General features: G+C 39.0%; 1 protein-coding gene across 1 annotated transcript in view; it reads right to left on the reverse strand.

The window, feature by feature from the left end:
• The window catches only part of trmt44 (tRNA methyltransferase 44 homolog), a 114852-nt gene that overhangs the window by 49984 nt on the left and 46745 nt on the right, over positions 1 to 18123 (reverse strand). The window lies entirely within an intron of this gene.

Here is an 18123-nt window from a genome sequence, read left to right on the forward strand (position 1 = left end):
ATTAAGTTAAAGGAGAACTCCGGTCAATTTTAACATTGAGCTCATTTTTTTGTAAATTTGGAGTGTTGTCAGTACAGAGAACAACGACAAAAATCGGTGTTGCCTACACCGTTATCCTCTTTTTAAAATTTGCACCCTGTTGACTTAAATGGGGCAAGTTTTAAACCTGCTTTTAGCCTCTTAACATCCTTGATGTGTCATTACAAGTGCCCAGCCATTGTGAGTGATTCCTTCAGAGTGAACACGGTGAATCTGACTGCAGTAGATGTGAAAGATATGAATAAAAGTGATGTTAATTCAGCCAGCGCACATACCTGTATTTACTTCCTGTTTTCGGTCGAAGTCCACAGTAGTCGATTGTCGAGTTCTCCACTATGATCAAACGCGTGAACTCGACAATCGACTACTGTGGACTTCGACCGAAAACAGGAAGTAAATACAGGTATGTGCGCTGGCTGAAGGAATCACTCACAATGGCTGGGCACTTGTAATGACACATCAAGGATGTTAAGAGGCTAAAAGCAGGTTTAAAACTTGCCCCATTTAAGTCAACAGGGTGCAAATTTTAAAAAGAGGATAACACGGTGTAGGCAACACCGATTTTTGTTGTTGTTCTCTGTACTGACAGCACTCCAAATTTACAAAAAAAAAAATGAGCTCAATGTTAAAATTGACCGGAGTTCTCCTTTAATTTTGATGACCATAATGCACAAGTATAATTTAAAGTTGTAAGACTGGAAAAACTGGAAGAACTGGAAAAGAGGGCAACTCTCTGAGAAAACAAAGGAAATTCACATTTGAACTTTCTCTTGAGAAACTAGCATCCCCATCCAAGACGGAACCACACTGAGTCAATCGCCTCAGTATTGTATTAATTTACATCTCTTTCCCTTGACCCCCACTTCCCCCATCCCTTCTCTCTCTCATACTGAGATCACCTGAAATTCACCCAAACATCTATATGGTTTAAAGTGAACAATTATCATACAACACTATACATGTTTGGTATAATTTGAAATGTCTCAGTGTGACTGGTACAATGGTCTCATCCCCACAGAAGTAAACCAAAATGTAATAAAGTTTTTAAGAGTTTAGAGATATCTGGCTTACAGAGGAGGGTGGGTCTTTCTTGCAAATGGCATCCTGTCCTCAAAAGGCGTTAAATCCTAGAGACCATGATTAATGCAAATTCCCATTGTTAGCTCATCTTTCCATGTGAAAAGTTTCTGCCTCGTCTGAGTACTTAACCCCCTGGGATCGGCTATCGCGCCGGCGTGATAGTCTAGCTTTTTTTCTTATCAGTGCAAAAGAGACTCAAATAACTCTGTCGATTCGTGTTATACATCATTCAAAACTGTTAAATGTCTTCTTTTATTTGTGCACACTAATAATAAAAACAAAATGTTGTGTTTTTCGTAAAGTAAAGAAAATAAAAATGATGCGCGTTCTCGACAGAAAATGATCTGTAACTTAGCGAATGCTTGTCACTGTGACATGAAACGTCTTTACAAAGCTTGAAGTCTCCATTTTTAAATGATGTAAATCATATCAAAAACAAATGTTCTCTGTTTAAGAAATCCGTTTGAAAGCAACGACATGTACAATTTCTCCAGTCCAAGCTCATTAACTCTAATGTGACCACGCCCACGCGCGCACCAGCGATTGACATGCAAATAGTCTACGCGGGCCTGTAAACGCCCCCATTACCTCAAAATAAAGAATCAGAGACTACAGTAATGTACTTCTCTGCTTTTCATCGAGACTGTGTTTGTGCTGTGCAGAAGAACACGATGTGAAGATGAGACGATTTTTAAAGGTAAGACATTTCCACTCCTAATAGTAAGCATGTTATTGTTCAAGTTCAAATTCAAGTTCAAGTTACTTTATTTGTACCCGAAGGTAGATTTTGTTTGCAGTAGAGTCCTCATACACACACATGGAAAACAAAGGAGCACATATCACACATCATTCAACTTAAGACAGTAAAAATTAGGAAATGGCAACAATTAACCCTCTGAGGTCTGAGCTGTTTTCTGGGCCCTGGAGGTGTTCTGACATGCTCTGACATTTCTGGTTATTTCTGTTACTTGTGACATTTTCATGGCTAAAGTCTAATTACACTGTATTCAGCACAAACTCTGCTACAATAATATATCAGCAGCATGTATGTAAAAGTTTGTAGTTTTGAGATAATGACATTTATGCGTGGTTTTTGAAAATACAAAAAAAAATTCTCACTGAAATAAGGCCATGAAACCCATACTGATTATTTCTTCACAAGACTTTTGAAAATTGTATGACGTAGCCTAGAATATTTGCTGCAAAACTATGTGAAAATCACCCTGACTGCTCATTCAGATAAGACAATATATTGATTTAAAAATTTTACAACGTGTTTTGTGTGAAAAAGCCTTATGCGAGAGCTCATTAATATGTAAGCTTTTCTCACCTGAGAAAGACAAAGAACCTCCCCTAACGGCCCTATTAGGAGCTATCAGGCCCCTATCATTCTGAGCAACCTTGCACAATACTGTAAATGAGGAGATTTAAAAAATAATGGCTTTTAAATTGTTTGGATTTATTTACAACACAACATAATCCAAAGATACACAACAAATGCCAAAAAAGCACTTCAAAGACAGAGACCTTTGTGCCATTCCTAAAAACATTGTACATACCTTTCATTTCCAAGATTTTCACTTTACCATGTTCACGTACTGAGACTCATGTGAATGTTGAAGTCCTCAGTGGCATCTGGGACCTGAAAAAAAAAAAAGTGAACATACTGATATCAAGAGAAAGGCCTGCACGATTTTGGAAATAAATATTAGATTTTTCTGGTTAAAATTGCTTTTTAAAATTCCTTTTTAAAATTCACAGAATACACACACACACACACGTTTCCAACGATATATAATATAATGAACACCAGGTTTGTTGTGCCTTGTAGGCATAAGGTATATGCGCAGTGCGGATAAAATAATAATAACAATAAATAACCTATAGCAGCCTATAAATCTTCCAAAAGAAGCTAGAGAAAAATATATTGATTATCATGTTACTTCAAATGTTTCCATCCGTTATGATGATATGAAATGAGATAATAATAAAAACATGAAGCCGTTTGGTGCGTTTTGCTTTCATCCAAAATATGATACATTCAAACGCGATCGCTTGCAAAATATGATACATTCAAACGCGATCGCTTGCAAAATATGATACATTCAAACGCGATCACTCTCAAATATAAAACATTATGGTTACCATAAACATATCTATGTTTGAGCAGATATCCACAAACACAGTAAACACATATGATACATTCAAACGCGATCGCTTGCAAAATATGATACATTCAAACGCGATCGCTTGCAAAATATGATACATTCAAACGCAATCGCTTGCAAAATATGATACATTCAAACGCGATCACTCTCAAATATAAAACATTATGGTTACCATAAACATATCTATGTTTGAGCAGATATCCACAAACACAGTAAACACGGGTCTAAATATTATAATATTCCCCATATATCTAGCAACAGTTCAGCTGCAACGTGACATTTATGCAACAATAACAAACTAGGCTATGTAAGAATTTCTTACCTTATCTTTCTTGTCTTCAGATCGCGTTCTTCTTCTTCTGAGGTAGCCTAAATCCAATGTAAGCTCAGGCACGTCTTTCAAACTCGACGAAAAGTGAAGTGAAGTGTTTTGTTGTTGAGGTAACGAGCGCGTTCGCGTTCCATGTGGAGATTTGCATGTGAATATCTTTTGCGCGAGTAGGCGTGGCCAAATTAACTGTAATGAGCAAGCGTTTGAGAAGCTGGACATCTTGTTGGTTTTATACAAATTACTTAAACAGAGAATATTTGTTTTCGTTTTGAATCCGATCATTTAAAAGTACACACTTAAATGGTTATAAAGGTATATGGCTCATAAATGTGTGACAAGTATTCGCTGAGTTTTGTTTCAGTTTATAGACGTGCTCAAGAAAAAAAAGTTCACCGCGACGGAGAGGCAGAACGCACACCCTGTTTATTTTCTTTATTTTACAAAAGCACAATGTTTTGATTTGATTGTAAGTGGACACATACAAAAGGAGAAATATCACAGATTCTTTTTTTATATTTCTTTTTTCTGTATGACCATAAATGATGGAGTAATTTAAGTTTATAGTGCTACAATGTGGAGAAAATCCGGCAAAACGCGTCGGCGCGTTTGTCGACCTCAGAGGGTTAAAAATAAATTTACAAATTAAAAACAAGTAAAAAGTAAAAAAAGTTCTTACTGGTCCAGAGTAAATGAATACATACATAAAAGCAAAGTAAACATCTGTGCAAAATATAGCTATGACTTATTCCTCAGTGTAATGGCTGCAGGGACAAAACTGTTTTTGTGTGTTTTTGTTCTACACCTGGGGATTATAAACCTACGCCCAGAGGGTAGAAGCTGAAAATCTGTGTGCAATGGATGGGAACTGTCGTTTAAGATTGAACCAGTTATGTGCTGTAACTGTTTTGTGTACAAGGTCTCCACATTAAGCTGTGGCTCACCAATCAGCCTGCTAGACCACTTTACTATTTGGTTGAGTGAGTTTTTATTTTTCAAAGAGAGGTTCCCAAATGAGCGCAAATGATAAAACTGATTCAATAAAAGCGTGGTAAAAGAGGGTCATGATGGATTTGTCAATATGGAAATGACTCAGTTTCCTCAAACAGAACAGGCGCTGATGCCCTTTTTTACACACAACTTCACAGTTAGTTTCAAATGTGAGTTTGGAGTCTATTATCGTCCCCAGGTACTTATACAATTGGACACATTGAACAGTTTGACCTTTGATTGATGTAATTTCTTGTGTTTGGATTCTTTTTTTTCTAAAATCAATGAGCATGTCATTTGTTTTGGCTACATTTAGTTGAAGGTGGGACGCCTCACACCATTCAACAAAGTCATTGATGACTGGACCATGACCTGTTTCACTGTCTTGGAGCAGGCTAACAATTACTGAGTCATCTGCGTATTTAATTATAGTCCTGTTTTCCCACCTGCTCTGGCACATATTTGTGTACAGGATGTAAAGAAGAGGTGAGAGTACACATCCTTGTGGGGAGCCGGTTGATGAACAGACTTTTTCAGAGAGACTGCCATTCACTCTCACTCTTTGCGTCCTGTTTGTTAAAAAGTTAAGGATCCAGCCTACCAGGTTATTGCTCAGGTCAAACTGTTCTAGCAGCCTTGTGGTTAAAATATGGGGTTGAATTGTATTAAAAGCAGAGGAAAAGTCAACAAATAAAAGTCTGGCATGGGAGCCACTGTTATCCAAATGCTTAAAGAGTAAATTAAGTAAAGTGACTGTGGCATCTTCCACCCCCCTACGTATGGCGTTATTTTCCTGTCAAATGTCGAGAGCGCATTATTGTAGCGCGAAAGTACATTAATATAATGCGCGAGCGCGAATCTCTCTGCTCGCGCGCGGAATATAATATGCTGAGGGCGAATCTCTCTGCTCGCGCGCGCTCTCAGATACACGCTGCTCTTGTAAGAATTTTCTCTGGGCTCGCTCAGAGAATATGCCTGCACTTAAAACGTGTTCAGTGCAATCGCGAATCTCTCCTCTTCGCTTAAAGTAAGCGTGTATGTGCTTAGACTGTGTCCCGTGCGGTCGGTACTCTTCTCTTCGATTTCTTTCTCTTTGCTCTTGGCAGCATAAACGCTGTCAAAATGGCAACAACCAATCAGAAATAGGCTTCAACGACTGACCAATGAAAACGCGACATCATACATGGAATCTTATTGGTTGATATTGAACCGCACATGGAATAAGTTCACTTAAAGGGATAGTTCACTTTGAAATTAAATTTTGGTATGTTTTAGCTTACCTCAAGGGCATCCAAGATGTAGGTGTCTTTTTTTCCGCAGTAGTTTCAATTTTGATATTTTTAGGTCAAACCGTTCTTGTCTGTCAGTCAAATAATGCAGGTCTATGGTCACCACCTCAAAGAGCAAGCACAGAGTCCAAATTAAAACAATTCCACATCGTCCAAATTAAACAATTCCCCATCGTAAGTACACATTGATGGCCTAAGACACGAAACGAGCGGTTTGTGTGAGAAAACGAACAGTATTTATATCGTTGTTACCTCTTGAACACAGCCGCGTCCAAATGATCTGATTTGGACGTTTGGAGGTTTCGTTCCAATGAACTGCAGTAGCCAAGGCGACATCTAGTGTATATATCTATACCCGCCCGCGCCCTCAGATCATTTGGACGCGGCTGTGTACCGTTTTGGTTGCACAGAGCGCGTTATTTAACGGCGTTTTGCTTATAGTATAATGAGACACGCCCACTGATTTCCACAAGTTTGAACTGTTCTCTCCCAATCAATGATGAACTGAGTCAGACCAGACGAATTTAGCATGGATCATTTAATCAAATTCTTATGCTCTTAAGGAGTTATTAAACAAGGAAAAGAATCCAGGTCGTATTGGCTTAACTCTGCACATTTTCATCTAAGTGCTGAATAACACAAAACATCGATATAACCGATAGAATGCCCTATGAATTTGTGGGTTTTAAATATTTGAAAAATATAAGACGAATGTATTTTTTGCCATTTCTAAAAAATGTGGCAGGTTTGTTGGTAGGCCTATAAGCTTCTCCTTCCAGAATTAAATAGTGTTCCGATAGTAGTGTTTTACTTAAATTATTGTTTTATTCATAGTACATTGATTATATATTCATTAAATAACATTATTACATTTCGTTATATCCAATATATTTTTGTAAAATGAAGATTAAAATATTTTGCCCTTTCGATCGTCCAGTTCATAGTGAAATAAACGACTTGGGGAAAAAAGTCAACCGTTAAAGGTCCCATTGCATGGATTATTTTATTATTTTAGAATGTTTCCTGGGGTGCCCTTATAATGTTAGTATGTTTTTTAGATCAAAAGTTGTTATAATTTAGAAATAAAAGGCATATTTCCTAGCCTGATTTCATCCTCTGATTTGAACGCTCTGTTTGAAGGGGCGTGTGCCTGCTGTGAGACGTGTAAACGCCCACTGCTGTGATTGGCTGACATGCTTGCATATGAAATATCTAGCATTACATGTGAAACTATCTGGAAAACTTTTACTATTACAGCTATCGGGATTAACGAATCGTGAGAAGTTTTTTAAGTATTTAGATCTATTCCCATCACATAAAAGGTTGCAGTGATGAGAATTGAGCAGATAACAGTCTGTTGATCGCGTGAAAAAAGATCTTATCATTGCAACGCAGTTTCTGCACTCTCACTAATGATTTCACCAATGCAAACATGAGGTAAGTACAGTAAGAGCTTCGTTGTGCAGTGTAACAGCGTCATTGATTTCACAACGAGTTTTGGCAAGTGTCCAGATAAACTCGTGCTGTGTGATTGACAGCTTGGGCGATTGGAAAGGGATTGTTTTTTGATCGCTTTCTGTATATATATTAATCACAGTTTAAGTAAGATTATTTTCATCCTACTAAGAGAAACGATGTGAAGTTGATCGCTACTTCCTTAGTAAATCACTACTTACCGCTTGCTGGAATATAGTTGGAATTGCCCCCTTCTTCAGTATGAGACGCTGAGAGAAGCCTGCTTGATATTGTCCCAGGTTAGAAAAACAGTCCTTGGTGAAATGGGCAGAGCAAACTAACAACTTCGAATTAAACTGTTGCGGTATCCGATTATAGATAAACATCAACCTGTTGACATTTGACTGTTGACTGCGCAGTTCCGCCTGGCATTGAACATGGGCTGGCATATGCAAATTTTTGGAGGCGTACATATTAATGATCCCGACTGTTGCGTCACAGTCGGTGTTATGTGGAGATTTGCCTATTTTTCAGGGGCGTTTTTTCAAAAACGAGATTTAATTAAGAAGGAGAAAACAATGGTGTTTGAGACTCACTGTATGTCATGTCCATGTACTGAACTCTTGTTATTAAACTATATGGAGCTCATAATATGACAAAACGATTTGAATTTGAATTGTGTAAATTTGAATTATTTGCAAGTGTAATCTAACAAAATTGAATTTTAGGTGGTAGTTTAAATAGTTCTGAATTTGATTTTTTTTTTAACGAATATTGAACATGTGAAATTTAACAAATTGAAATGTTTTTATGGCTGAATTTTATAGACATGCATTTTCAAACAGCTAGTTTTTTTTGTTCTGAATTCGTATACTGCAAAATTCAGTTAAAAAAATACAGATTCAAGTTTTCAAGATGAAGAAATTCGGAACTTCAAATTCAGTTTTCTAAAATTCAAGTTCAAAAATTCAAGTTCAAAAATTCAGATCTTAAAGAAAGTAGGTCACAGGTCATCCACAGGGAAGAGTAAAGTCGAACAGAGCATTTTGGCTGCACTGCAGTAGTTTTCTGCCGCAAACGCGGTGGTGGTTCAAGAGAATCTGTGTATCTTTCGTTCAGTCGTTTTTTATTTAATATTAAGAGTAGAAAAATGAGAAAACAGCTTGAGTATTAGATTTCTAATATTCTAGAAATAATAGGCCGCTGCAGCAGTTGCACGGAGCTTACCGCGTGTATTGCAACTATAGGCTACATTTAATTTTATCATCAAACAACTAGACTAACGAATGGCTCGGTACAACAGAAGAGCTTAGAAAGGGCTTTTTCTCTGTGTAGACCAGCAGTTGGTCTGAATTTGCTATAACCTATAGCATATTTTCCTGACTGTATAGGCTAAGTCACGTTTTATCATGAAACACGCTGTGATTTATTCCAAAGTGACTCAGGCATATATAATGCAACGTTATAACGTTAAATAATCTAAATGTTGACTTTCAAAAGTAGGCGCACCAAGAAGGCTATTCTCTGTATTTTGGTTCATTTTTGGTGAGCGCCAGAAAGATCTAAAGAGACCGAGACGCGCTAAAGCAGCTCATCATGTTGTTTTATTTATTTTTCAATGACATGATATTTTGTAGTCATTTTGAATGTACACAAATAAAAATATACATTTTACTGTTTCGAATGATGTCATATTATCTGTATGACTATAAATAACAGCAGTGGAACAAATCCAAGAGATGGCGCTCGCACATCGCGCTCTCACACAACATAGTATCAGTTCTGGCGTTGCTTCATATCGCAGACTGTTCATTATCAAAATGAAACACAATCAACCAAACATATAAAAAGTTATTCTGCCTAATTTAATTGGTCTGTTGTACAATATAAAGGGCAAGCTGTGCTGCACACAGTCCTACTTGTTATTCCAAACATTTACCTTGCTGTGAAGATGCTGATTTAGCCTGGACTCGACTGAAGTATGACGCCTTCTTTATATTAATAGTTAGCATTGTGGGAATGCAAATTTATTAAAATGTTTAATTTAGGTTTACATTGAATTTAGCATGTTAAGGTTAGGTATAAATTATGATTATCAGAGTTTTCTAGCAAAAGACTCTGGTCAGTCCTGTTTTACTGAAACTCTTGGAGTTTGTGTTTTAGCAAGAAAGTCCAGCCAGTCCTGTACTCGGGTCTCAGTGTTTGAATAGATATGCTGAGTGGATTAGGGTGGGCAATGCTCTCAGTCTAAAACCGGTTCCTAAACCTGTCTTTTTCGGTTCCTGCCCCTAAATGTATATAAACTGTAAGAGAACATTCACGTCAGGCTTGGTGACTGCAGCTGCCGACGGCTCGTGTTCTCAATAAAGAAACCTGCTGAAGAAACAACCAAGTCTCCTGGTCTTTCGATTCTAAGTTCACAACAACTTGGTGCCGTGACCCGGATGGAGAAAAAGAAAACTCAAAGAACGTCAAGCTCAAAGACCTGAATCCAGATTGAAACAGCAAGCTCAACAAAAGATCTGCTTTCAAGACTGCATCTTTTGGAATCCAGAGCGAAACTTCCAGCTAAACAAAGATTACCAGACTGAATCTTTCCAGCTTCCTCCAGATTGAAACTTCAAGCTCAAAGATCTCAAAGCCTGACTGAGTTCCAGAATCTTCCTTTACAACCAAGGGTTGGTGAGTTTTTTTTTTCCGCTCCATTCAAAGAACTGCTACAGACCAGTATATGTGTTTTGCCTCTGCGCCGTTCAGAGAAGAGTTAACAGACAGCTGCAGGGTTTTGTTAACTAAGTTATCCTTTAAAAAAAGTTTTTTTTTTAGAGATGAAAGATACCCTCTGCCCGTCAGGGAAGATTAACATTACAGGTTAATATTGTGTACCCTTTGCTTTAGGCAGAGAAGAATTAGCTTTACGTGCTAGTTATTTGCAGTTGATCCTCTGTTTTTGTAGACAGGGAAGATTTTAGCGTAAATTGCTAATATTTAGTTTGATCCTCTGTTTTTGTAGGCAGGGAAGATTTTAGCGTAAATTGCTAATATTTTGTTTTATCCTCTGTTTTTTGTAGGCAGGGAGGTTAAGTGTGAAGTGTTGGTCATTTGGAAAGTTAGCAATAGCTGATGTGTTAACAAGTGTACCCTAGAGAAGTTTTAGTTTTTTGTTTATTGTGTGGTAACGAGAAAACTCACAGAAATGTTTAGAAAAAATGCCAGACTGATCCCCACAACGGAAAAGGGTGGCTTTGCGACTCCATCGTGGACAGAAAGCGAATTCAAAAATATGTTAAGAGAACAAATGGACCTAATAGTCACTGAAAAAGTTAGACAGGAACTAACTCAGAAATATGAAATTCACCCAGACAAAACTTGGTCAGTAGATGAGTGTAAAAAGGTGCTTGGAGCAAGCATCCGCAAAAACCATATGAAGGGCATTATTTGTGTTCATCGAGAATTTGTCTTAGCAAAAGCCACAGAACAGTCTAAGCGCAACGCAGAGCTAGAGAAACAGGTAAATGAGCTACGTGCTAGAATATCTTCGTTGACTAAGAAATTGAGCCGCAACACAGCTATAGAAAAAACTGATGTAGAAGTTAGTCAGCCAGATACCATTTACCCTGACTTACAAGCTTTTTTTGAAACAGATGTAGCCATCCAATCAGTAACTGATAAGCCAGTAGATTCAGTGAAGGTGTGTGGGGCAAGGAGAAGGTCTCAGGGAATTGAGGGAACTGAAAGTGTTCCTCTCAACTCTTCTGTTGTACAAATACAAACTGTTGTCAAAGCGCTAGGACCTAAAGATGTAGAGAGACTATCCCAGAGCCTACCCTCAGCACGCACAAATTTTTCTGAATTTAGAAGAGCATTGATAAGTAAAATGCGTCTTTACGACATGTCGTTGCCAGAAGTAACACAGCTGATGTCACAAATTCTAACTGAATCTGAATTCAACAATTTTGAGTCTGCTGTTACGTCTGAACTACAACATGCCAGTAAAGGCGATTTGAGAGAAGGTGTTTTGAAAATCCTAAAGAATCTCTTAGGACCCAAAATAGACTGGTCGAAAGTTACTAGACGTGTACAAAAGAAAGGAGAGACTATAAGTGAATACACTGAAAGATTTTCTCAGGCAGCTGCAACGTACAGTGGAATAGTGGAGGATTCTGAAAGTGTACTAGATGATAGAGGAGCTCTAATCCGTATTTGGGCAGATGGTCTTATAGCTGAGTACAGATCAGCCTTGCCATTCCTACATGTTACGTGGGCTAACGGAACTCTCAGAAGTAACCTAGACAGGTTAGCTACATGGGAAAGAGATGCTGATGTTAAAAGCCAAGTGAGAATAGCAGCAGCTACGTTTAACCCAACGAAACAAGAAAACAGGTGGTCTAAAAAAGAAGGCAAATGCCACTACTGTGGAAACTTAGGACATTGGGAGCGAGAGTGTAGGAAGAAGTTGCAAGATACAAAAAGAAATGCTATGCATAATTCTGCTCCTTCTCAGCCTGCCTACAATCCTGATGTAGTTCCGCCAATGTCCACTGAAACTTTAGGACAGCTCGCGCAGGCTCTTCTAAGAGCACAAAAAGAACAGGAAAAAAACTAATTGTTGGGGCTGTGAGTAGCTACCTTTCCCCTGTAATCCATCATAATGACAAAAGAATTTTTGTGAAAGGTAGCATAAAAGAAAAAGAGATTGACTTTTTGCTTGATACAGGTGCAGAGATTACGATAATTCCTACAAAATTGGCTAAAGGTTTAGACATCCCGTACAAGAAAACCAAACTTTCTTTAACTGGCGTAATAGGTGAAGATTCTGTTTTGTATGAAACCCAGCCCATAGAGGTACAATTTGGCCCGAAAACTCTGACGACAAAATTGCTATGTGCTCCATTGAATACAGGTGCAATTTTAGGCATGGATCTCCTGAGACAAGTACATCTAACTTTAGACATGTCCTCAGAATCTGCTAGCATTAAAATTTCCTCAGCACACATTTCTACCAATAATGCAATCCCTCCAGAGTATGCTTTCTTACTGAATCATCCAATTTGGGCTAATGACAAGGATGATTGTGGTTTATTGACAGGTGTAGAACCAGTCAAACTGACTGGAACTCCACCCCCAGTTACCAAACAGTATCCGATCAGTAAGGAAGCCATACAGGGAATCAAACCTATTGTAGAAAAGCTGCTGACGCAAGGAGTGCTAGTTAAAACCAACAGTCCCTGTAACTCACCCATATGGCCCATCAAGAAATCCAATGGGACATGGAGACTCACCATAGATTACAGAGTAGCCAATAAAAACATTGATAAAATCACCCCGCTAGTGGCAGATCCATCTACAATTTGTAATGGCTTACCATTAGAGTGTAAGATTTTTTCAGTAATTGATATGTCTAATGGATTCTTTTCTGTACCATTGCACTCTGACAGCCAGCCATGGTTAGCTTTCACAGTTGACCATGAACAATATCAGAGGACCCGATTGGCCCAGGGATTTCAAAACTCCCCGACCATATACCATCAGGCTGTCAGACGTGATTTGTGTGACCCAGAATGTCCAGTAAAACAGTCCACTATGATCCAATATGTCGATGATATTTTGATTGCCTCAACAGATCACGAGGTACATCAAACTGAATTGGCAGCATTGTTGGACTATTTACATAAAAAAGGACACAAATGCAGCTTTCACAAAGCTCAAATTGCTAAAAAGCAAGTCACATTTCTGGGTCAAACAATTGGTGCAGGAAATAGATCCATTACACAGGATCGAGCGGCTTCAGTCAAAGCCATACCTCCGCCTACTACCATTAAAACACTACGCTCATTTTTAGGAACAGCAGGTTACTGTAGACCGTGGATTGAAGAATATGCCTCGATTGCTCAGCCTCTCTATGACTTGTTGAAAGGCCATGGTAAAGATTCAGATATTGTTTGTATGGAAGAACTTCACCTCAAAGCATTCAATGATTTGAAGAGAGCACTATGTCAAGCACCAGCATTAGGAATTGCCCAATCTGATAGACCCTTTGTGCTTTATGTCCATGAACATTTGGGCTTTATGACTGCATGTCTAATGCAAGATCATGGGGGCAGTTTACGTCCAATTCATTACTATTCTGGTAAACTTGACATAGTAGCTCAAGGTATGGGACCATGCCTCAGAGCAGTACAGGCAGTTCATCTAGCGCTTCAGGCTTCATCAGTAATGGTGTTAGGTCAGACGGTAAATGTAAAATGCCCTCATGCAGTATCCGCACTAATGAATCAAGCAAAAGTCACTTCTGTCACTTCCTCTCGTTGGGGAAATTGGTTAACTACTCTCACAGCCCCGAACATTGTTTTACAGCGTGCACCAGTCACAAACCCCTCAACATGTATGATGTCTGCAATGACTGAAGTTGTGTTAGAGGATGAAGGCGAAATGACTCATGATTGTGTTACGCTTACATATGCAGCGACAAGTGAAATAGCAGAAACTCCCATAGAAAATGCAGAATTTGAGTTGTTTGTTGATGGTTCAGCTCAAGTAATTGAAGGGAACAGACGAGCAGGTTATGCAGTAACGTCCACCACTGAGGTGGTAGCTTCAGGTCGTCTTCCAGATCATTTTTCAGCTCAGGCTGCAGAACTGGTAGCTTTAACTAGAGCATGCACGCTAGCTTCAGGATCAGTTGCAAATATCTACACAGATTCCAGATATGCTTTTGGGGTTATTCATGATTTTGGCGTCATTTGGCAAAGCAGACAGTTTCTAACTTCTGCTGGATCCCCCATTAAGCATGCTGAATTAGTGAAAGATCTTATGTTTGCCATGAAACTTCCAAAGAAATTAGCGGTGATCAAAGTGAAAGCACATCTCACAACTAACACTACAGAAACTAAAGGTAATGCTCTTGCAGATGTAGCAGCTAAACAGGCTTGTTTCTATGTAACTGTACAAGTGTGTTCAGGTAGTACAGCACAGAAGACAATTCTGCCTCCTGAATCTATCATTGATTTGTACAAAGATGTTCCTCTATATGAAGCATGGACATGGTTAGACAAAGGAGCCACCGTTGATTCATCTGGCTGCTGGACCAAAGGGGGGAAGTATGTTGCTCCCGAATCACTGCTGCCATATTTGGCTCAACAAATACACAATTTGGGTCACAGTGGTCCAGCAACGATGAATCACAGGTTCTCAAATCAATGGTGGAATCCAAAATTCAGACAGGTAGCCACAGAAACAGCCAAAAGGTGTGGTACATGTCAGAAAAATAATGATGTACCAGCAGCCATTACACCAGCAGCACATACCCCAGCTCCACCAGGACCATTCCGTCATTTGCAAGTTGATTACATATCGTTGCCTCGTTGTAAGGGAAAAACTGACGTTTTGGTAGTATTAGACAAGTTCTCAAGATGGATAGAAACTTATCCAACAGGGCGTGCTACAGCTGCACATACTGCTAAATGTCTTGTCACTGATTTCATTCCCAGATGGGGATTACCAGATTGCATTGACTCAGATCAGGGTACGCACTTCACAGGACAGGTAGTTAAAGAAGTGTCTAAAATGTTGAAGATTAAGTGGAATCTTCACTGCCCCTACAGGCCACAAGCATCAGGACAGGTTGAAAGGGCAAACAGAACAATCAAAACCAGGCTAAGCAAAATGCATCAGGAAGGAGTGTCATGGGTTGAAGCGCTGCCAGCAGTACTGTGTAGTATGAGAGCGTCACCTAACAGATCAGTAGGACTGAGCCCTCATGAGATTATTACAGGACGCCCAATGCAGATGCCAGGTGTGATTGATCTTAGAAATGCTGATGTTCACATTGCCTCAGATGCCCTGATCTCTTACTGTGAACACCTTACAAAGGCAGTACAGAGTGCCAGAGAGAGAGTTGAGTCATGTTGGCAGACTCCACCAGAGGGTGGACACACAATCATCCCAGGTCAGTGGGTCATGATAAAATCATTCAGACACAAGCCGTTAGAACCTAAGTGGCATGGACCACATCAAGTAATGTTGATTACAGCAGCTGCGGTGTTGTGCCAGGGAAAGAAAACATGGACTCATGTGTCACATTGCAAAGTGGTTCCTCCCCCTACAGGGATAGGATAGGACACATGGACCAGTGAGGTGCCCAGGGAAAGAACTGGAAGCAACAGGCTTTCGGGGGCCAACCCTGCGGTGAAGATTCCCTTATAGGCCCTTCCCAACCATAGTCCATCCTCACCTCACTGTTCCTTTTTAGGTGTCTCATAAATTAAGAAATAGGGAAAGAAGGAACCACAATTAGCAGATACAGATTGAACAGAGAATACAACCCTAATTTTTGTAGTCTTTACAATGAATACTGGTCTGTTGCAGTTGTTCTTTGTTTGTTTGTTTTTAACCATATGCACTGACCTACACACCTGCATATGAAGACCCAACCTCCAGAAAACAACTAGACCAACTGCAGAGACTACAACCAACACAGAAGAAAAAAATACACAACGCAGACTCACCTACGGGAACTTCAATCATCCCTCATCATGATCAAGATTGTCGTACTACTACTAACCATCATGGACATCGCACAAAGTGTGGACCCCAGAAACAACATCTTCTTAGAGCTGATGAATATGTCAAGAAATGCCTTGTTTGCTGGAAAGAACGTTTGCATGCCACATGCACCTTCAGTAGGAGCCGGAATCCCATGGGTTGCACACTCTATCTCTGTCTACAGCATCCTACCCAGCCAATTCAACGGCAGGTGCACCCTGGTTTATGTTCTACCAGCTATCAGAGAAAATACACACTCCACCCCAAGCTCTTCACAGCTACAAAATTCAGCTCCTTCTATCAACAAAGATGGCTGCATTCCAGGACTCACTTGTGTTCAAACGTGGTGGTCAAGAACTCTTGGAGCATTAATCCCATCGTATGGTGTACCTGAGTGCTGCACCGGGTTAATGGATCCAACAGAGAACTTGAACAAAATCCAACAAGACATTCTTGATCTTTCAACAAAATTACACCAGATGACTGAAGACAATTCTTCATGGTTTCGGAAACTTGATAGGTAAACCCTGGCTGTGGATTAAAGAAATAGCAATGCTGCTGTTATTTCTCCTACTGGCGTTCTACGTATGCTTCCACAGTATCAAGTGTTTCATTCAACAAATGACTCACGCCTCTCACGAGAAAATGACTGGTCCAACCATAAAATAATATTACCCGTAAGAACTTCACGGACCCTAATTGCATGTTTGTTTCTGTGTCAACATGCAATTACAGATGAACAACACAGATCATGCTTTGTGCCGGTAACTTACACAAGTTACAAGATTGAACTTGCTTTGTGCCTGTAACTTACACAAGTTACAAGATTGAACTTGCTTTGTGCCTGTAACTTACACAAGTTACAAGATTGAACTTGCTTTGTGCCTGTAACTTACACAAGTTACAAGATTGAACTTGCTATGTGCCTGTAACTTACACAAGTTACAAGAATTAACTTTTAAGTGTATAAATTTGTATTTTGTGAGAGTTTTTTTTAAGACTCTCAAAGGGGCAAATGTGGGAATGCAAATTTATTAAAATGTTTAATTTAGGTTTACATTGAATTTAGCATGTTAAGGTTAGGTATAAATTATGATTATCAGAGTTTTCTAGCAAAAGACTCTGGTCAGTCCTGTTTTACTGAAACTCTTGGAGTTTGTGTTTTAGCAAGAAAGTCCAGCCAGTCCTGTACTCGAGTCTCAGTGTTTGAATAGATATGCTGAGTGGATTAGGGTGGGCAATGCTCTCAGTCTAAAACCGGTTCCTAAACCTGTCTTTTTCGGTTCCTGCCCCTAAATGTATATAAACTGTAAGAGAACATTCACGTCAGGCTTGGTGACTGCAGCTGCCGACGGCTCGTGTTCTCAATAAAGAAACCTGCTGAAGAAACAACCAAGTCTCCTGGTCTTTCGATTCTAAGTTCACAACAGCATCCACATGTTACATTGCAAATATGAAAACTTTTGACTGAATGAGAGATGCGCGACCGTTTCGATTTAAATAAATTTGTTTAGGCTTGGCGTTTAAAATAGGCTAAATGTTGTTTGTAATAAAGGGCACAGTATAGGCTATTTTTATAGTCTATGTAGCCTATGTTATTTTATTATACATGGCTACTTATTTTTCATTCTTGTTGTTTTCTGCATTCATTTGTCATACAGTAAGGGAAAGTAAAATAGGCAAAACATAGCCTACATGTTAACAGTGTTTATCATGTAAATGTTGTATTTTATTTACAGGTCTTTTACACTATTGCTGAATAGGCTAATATTAAAATGTTTTTGTTTTTTTTATGACGCGTTTCTCTCTCAACATGATCCGGTGTGACTTGCACTCATGTGCATGCAACTTATTTTCTGGCAAATACGGTCAGTTAAAAAATGTTGCTGTATTATTACAAAATGCATAGAGTGGAGACCATTTGGGCAAAAAAAAAAAAAATAGTGTTTATTACCCACACCCACATTTGGGCTTAATCACTGTTATTATTAGGAAATGTATTTGGGTGTAGACAAAATCAGTTGTGTTTATTTATAAATATGAACGTACCTCGCATTTCCCGGACACTAGCCGTTAGTCTACTTCTTTGGCCTATTTTTTTTAGCTGGCCGTTCTCAAATCTGTGTGTAAAAGCTGCGGAGGGCGGAGAGAACGCACAATGGCTTTGCTTTGGAAGTTTTTTTTTTTTTTTGGAAGTTTAGTTGCCAGAGAAAATAACACACCGTTTTGT

This window comes from Abramis brama (assembly GCF_963993115.1).
Source record: "Abramis brama genome assembly, chromosome: 3".
NCBI classification, from domain to species: domain Eukaryota; kingdom Metazoa; phylum Chordata; class Actinopteri; order Cypriniformes; family Leuciscidae; genus Abramis; species Abramis brama.